Genomic DNA, 5744 nt, shown 5'->3' with positions numbered 1-5744 from the left:
CTACAAGCCAACCCATGACAGTCTTAATTCATATCTACTTCCAACATATGACCGACTGTGGATGGTTTGAATAACTTAGTCATCCAGAACAATGACCTAGTTTATTCCGGAAGTCAAAACATGCAAAATGAAACACAAGAATAATTGAATCGAATATGGTATCAAAGCCTATGAACATAAAAAAAACACCTTTTATTTATCACCATATGATTACACATTATTCATTGTATACTGTTTCAGCTATCAACTTTATTCTTGAATTTAAAACAATAGTTGTCCCATGCTCCAAGCATGTACACTATGTTTTCTAAACACTAGTCATGCCATACACCAAGTATGCATACTATGTTTGTCTATGATCTTTACTTTGTGAAATAGATCAATTGAACATAACTCCAATGATCCTCTTTTCATAGTCCCAAATCCTTACTGCAAATGCAAGAATTCCAAATTCATGCCATTTACTGAAATCTGTTAGATTCTAAACTTATATGCATTGATCCTCTTGTAATGATTGATTATGCACAAAGTCAGATAGACTTGACAACAAACATTACAGAGCATTCCAAAGGAGATCAACTCCTTGGAAACATCCTTCTTGCATTAAGTTTCCTAATCTTACACATATTGAATAATTTCTAACTTTGAAACATTTCCATATTCCATTTTGACTATCACTTCTGAACAAGAGTTTCCTCCTTACAGATTATGTCAATATGGTCCTTCCAGAATTATCATTATACTTCCAACTGTCCTTGAGCAACCAATCTTTGGTAAACCTAAGATTGTCCTCGACAATTGTTTAATCCTTTTAGTCATATCCAATTCTAGACCATTTCCCTTCTTAATCCCCCAGGCATTTGGAAAATTTTAGAAAGGATGAATATAGCACATGCAATCGATCCTATATCCGAAGCATATGGGACACGATTCATGATGTATCACATAAAGACTAAACCAGTCTTTTGCTATAATATTTCCATTTCAATTTGCCAAGTTCTCATAATTCAGATTATGAAAAGGGATGTCGTAATCATAATCGAATTTTAGAACGCAAATAATGGACCCTATATTAGAATTTTCTTATGTTGAGCCATTCCAACATAACATTCATATATATACTTGACTAAATACGATTAAAACCTTAATCTAAGCTTTTAGATTTGAGATGAAGTATAATTTCCTCTCCCTTAATTATAGCAAAACAACTTTTTCCCAATTGAAACCTTTTGTTTTCTATAATTAACATTGCTAACTTGCAACCTTTATCATAATTATCATGCTCCCACTAACATGATGATTATTAGCATAACACCTATGCTCCCACTAGCTTTGACATGTACTCAGAAATCAGTTGAACTTCTAGAAAAAACAATACTTTATTGACTTTCTTACCAATGTTCAGATTTCTGATACTAGATTGCTTTGATAAAACTTTATCAATATCATACACCTTATCTTAGATAGCTCACAGGTGTGTCTAAACAATTTCAGAACTATGAAAAGGGATGCCGTAATCATAGTCTCAATTGTTTAGACCTTTGCCACTTCTCACAAGTCCATGTTAGTGTGCCGGTTAACCACACAGCTCCACTAACGACTTTGAGAATGCAAATATCACAATTGCTATCTACTTCAAATCTACTTGGTGGAAGTGTTTCCTCACCATCATTTTCATGAATCGGAGAGAAACCTTATGACCCTTAGATTTAATGGTGTATGTGTTCTTATCCATGTGAATTGTCAAAACCATAGTCACAAGACAAGGATAATGACAAATCCAAACTCATATGGACTAAACTCAATCTTAATTTCTTGCCACCTGGCAGCTCAAGGGCCTGCCATTGCTTCCAAGTTGTTGTGGAACCAATTGAGAACTCTAAGAACTCATATGCAAAGCCAACTTTAACTGGAATGGGCACATAATATGTCAACACGATAGGTTATAAACCTCAACTCGTGTGCTAGTGAAGAACTTCAGGTTTTATTCTTGATTAGTTCTTGAGACTTTCAAGACCTTTAAGACTCCCACTGTCCTCTTGACATATAAGACTTTCTTGTCAGATATTCAAGAGATAGTGTGGATTCTAATCAAGGCAAACACTTCACACAATTGGCCTTCGTTGGTCTTTGTTTTATCCAAAACATCACAACTTACCAATTTCAAATGTACAAGAGTAGAAAACTTTTACTCTTACATTTGATAAGTGTTTTAAACCTTCTTTAAGACATGTCACTCAAGTTACAATCTTAGAGTATAACTCGAAGAATTGTTTTTGGAATGAAGTATGAATCATCTTCTTGATTTAACCACTTCAATAATTCATAACTCCTCTTCTTAACTATCAGAATGCACTTAGAGGATGAATTGTGATAAGGTCTCAAAATCATTAAGATGGTCTTAAAACATGATACTAAAGTACTCTCCCACCTTTTCAGATTTGCGAAACTTTTATCTTTCTGCCTAAATTGATTCTTCTTATTCGCTCTGCCATACATTGGAACCTTTTCCAATGTCTCAGAATTACACTTAAGCTTGTAAGTATAACCATATTTAATGAGCTATAGTAAATTATGACGAATAGTCTTATCGATCTTTTGTGGTGGACTCTGACCAATGCACAAGAATGTGTACCCGATCCCTTAGTCCTTCACTTGACTCACACACCCATGTGAACAAGTAGTTAGTCTTAATTTTTCCAATGCTCGAAAGTTCTCATTCATCATGCTATACAACTTGCATGATTCCAAGTTTCTATCCAACTGAAACTTGGGTGATGAGAATCTTTCCTTATTTGGTAAATTTAGACACTACCACAAATGAAAGAATCAAATTCATATTTCCACTCTTGCTCTTAATGGAATCTTATAAGCAACACAAATTTTCACAAATGCCATTGTAAGGATATTTTAAAATAAATAAAATCAAAAGATTTACCTTTTATTTTAAAACTTTGCGGAAAAACTTATCCTTACGATCCATATGAAAACTTGTTGTTATCTATTCCTAAGCAAAATATCATAACTCCTAAGAAGTAGCTCAAGAATCCGATCTTCAAACTATGCGATAGAAATCCATCCACACGATCAGATTTCTGCATATTCTTTCTTTAAGTTTCTTGACTTTTCTTTGATTCTTAAAACATCAACATGTGACCCAGTCACATCATGTATCAAGAATCTCAGAATAGAAACTTAGCAGAGTTAGATAGTGGACTTTACCTGAAGTAGAGTCAAACTTATTGACTTTAACATCCTTTGGTAAATTTGGCAGCTTCGCAACCAATGCCCCTTTCTTTGGCAATATAAACATATGGACCCTTTGGTAATGGGACTATCTCAGACTTAGCTTTTCTCTTTACCATTTGGTCAACCGAGTTGACTATGGCCGATCCATTTCCATTGGGAAGAGAATACTTTTTTGGATTCCCAGTGTCATCATTGTCAATGTCCATAAAGTTTTTAGGAAGTTGATCTTAGCAATTAGATAAGATCATTAAGGGTCTTGTCATAGTCTGTTTCATAGGTGTTCCAAAAGAACTCACTATGTGACTTAGAAAGTAGTTGAGCCACCAACTTTCTCAAGACTTTGACACCCAACTCTCCCGGCTTGTCAATATGTGACTACATCTCCAAGATGTGATCACACATAGACATTTGCTTGCCAATAGGGCTTGAGTGACCTTAAACTTTTCAGGAACTTGTGGGTTAGGGAGAATAATTGGAGGAGATGAAAGAAGTATGATTTCCATGGGACATCATCTTCATTTAGGAAAGCTTGTTTCAAGAGATTTGGGAAGATCATAAATGTCAAAACCAGATATCTTTTGGGAGATACTCAAGATAGTTGATTTAAAGTCCTTAATATAACACCCACTATGAAATATTAAGGCTAGGACCCAACACAATACTTTTATAACTTGGAAGAGGGATGCCGTAATCCAAGCTATAAAATATTTGAAGGTAGGCGAATGACGATTCACCAATTTCCACCATGAAAACGAAATATATATTATTAGGTTTTAATTGGTTTTTGAAACTCCTAGATCTTTGAGATTCATTGAACTGTTCAATGGCATGTTTCAATCTTGAGTGTGCCCTTCAGGTTTTGTGACTGGGATGCCGAGGATCACAAAACAAGGTGTGAAGTAACCATGCAAATTACTTGGTACCCTTAAGTGTTTACCCCTCAATCGATGTGCCGGTTAACCACACACGCTCCATCGATACTATGATAAACATTAGGTTACCCTTTGCCTACCTTGTTAAATACGAGTTAGTGTGCCGGTTAACCACACACGCTCCACTAACCGACTTAAACAAAGTGCAAAGTGTAATTTCATGGATTAGCACCTTATTCACTTTTTTCTAAGTAACTAAGATTGGGTATTTATAAAAGGTTTAGTTACTTAGTATTTATCATTAATACTTTTAATGAAGGGAGAATTATAGTCCTTGTCCTACCCGTTCGGCTAACGACCCTCCACCGGTCAAGGAAGCGGTGGGTGAGAGTGGACACTCATTAAACTGCCATTTTATAGGCAGTAACCTTATACCCCCCTTATAGACCGGCTTCGTGAATGAGGCCTACTAACGGTAAGACTGACTTTGTTCTTATACATATATATATATATATATATATATATATATATATATATATATATATATATATATATATATATATATATATATATATAAGTATTAACTATTAATATTATAATAGTATAAGGGTGTATTTTAAACATTTAAAATATTTGGTGGTTTAATCTATTAATTAAACTATACTCTTAATTTAATTAAACTTAAACCATGTCTTTATGGAATTATTAACTCTTTTAATTAGACACTTTAATTAATTTAATGAACTCCATAAAGTTTGAACTTTAACTTTTAAAATTCTTGGGTTTGGAATTAAAGTGTATATGGGGTTTGACTTTACAAATTCCAAAACTTGAGGACAAGTTTTGAACAATTAAAAAAACTTATGGTTTCCATAACTTATGAATTTTAAAGTGGTTTAATGGAAAAAACCCTTCAAGTTCCATAACTTGTAGACAAGTTATGGAAGACTTTAAAAGCATTAAAAATGTGACTCTTCATTTTTTCATAACTTATGGAATTTTTATGGGTTTTAAAATTCATAAATGTGACTTTTCATGTAACTTGAGGACAAGTTACAAAAACACATATTATGAACAACTTCAAGATTAATTTGGATTGAAAACAACTATCTCATAATTTTTCCTATTAATCTAAACAAACTCATAAACATGAACATTCATAATCAATATTTTTCAAGCATCATATAAACATGTATAAAACTTGAAGCTTTGATTATTATCCTTTATGTGGATGAGAATAAACATTACGATAGTATCAAAAAATAAATTTTATGAACAAAAACACTTTGTGGTAATGATTCTAATCCAAAACAGGCCAAAAAACTCGAAGATAAGCTGTCAGGGGGTCCAACTCGTCGAGTGCATGAACCAACTCGACGAGTTGGATGATTTTGTTCATGGACTCGTCGAGTCCATCACTGGACTCGTCGAGTCCATCACTGGACTCGTCGAGTCTGCTGTGCCGATAGCAAAAAATTCGATTTTTTTTCAGTTTTTTTTTTCAGCAACTTGCATCAAGTATAATTGAAAACAACGCATGGCTCTGATACCACTATTGGGTTTTGGTATACTACAACATCCTATTGTGCACATACAACCCTAAATACCTTGGATCTATGTTTT

This window comes from Lactuca virosa, chromosome 4 (genome assembly GCF_052849685.1).
Source record: "Lactuca virosa cultivar CGN04683 chromosome 4, Lactuca_virosa_CGN04683_v6, whole genome shotgun sequence".
In the NCBI taxonomy this organism is placed as follows: Eukaryota; Viridiplantae; Streptophyta; class Magnoliopsida; order Asterales; family Asteraceae; genus Lactuca; species Lactuca virosa.
The sequence above is the reverse complement of the archived record's forward strand: the minus strand, read 5'-3'. Positions refer to the sequence as shown.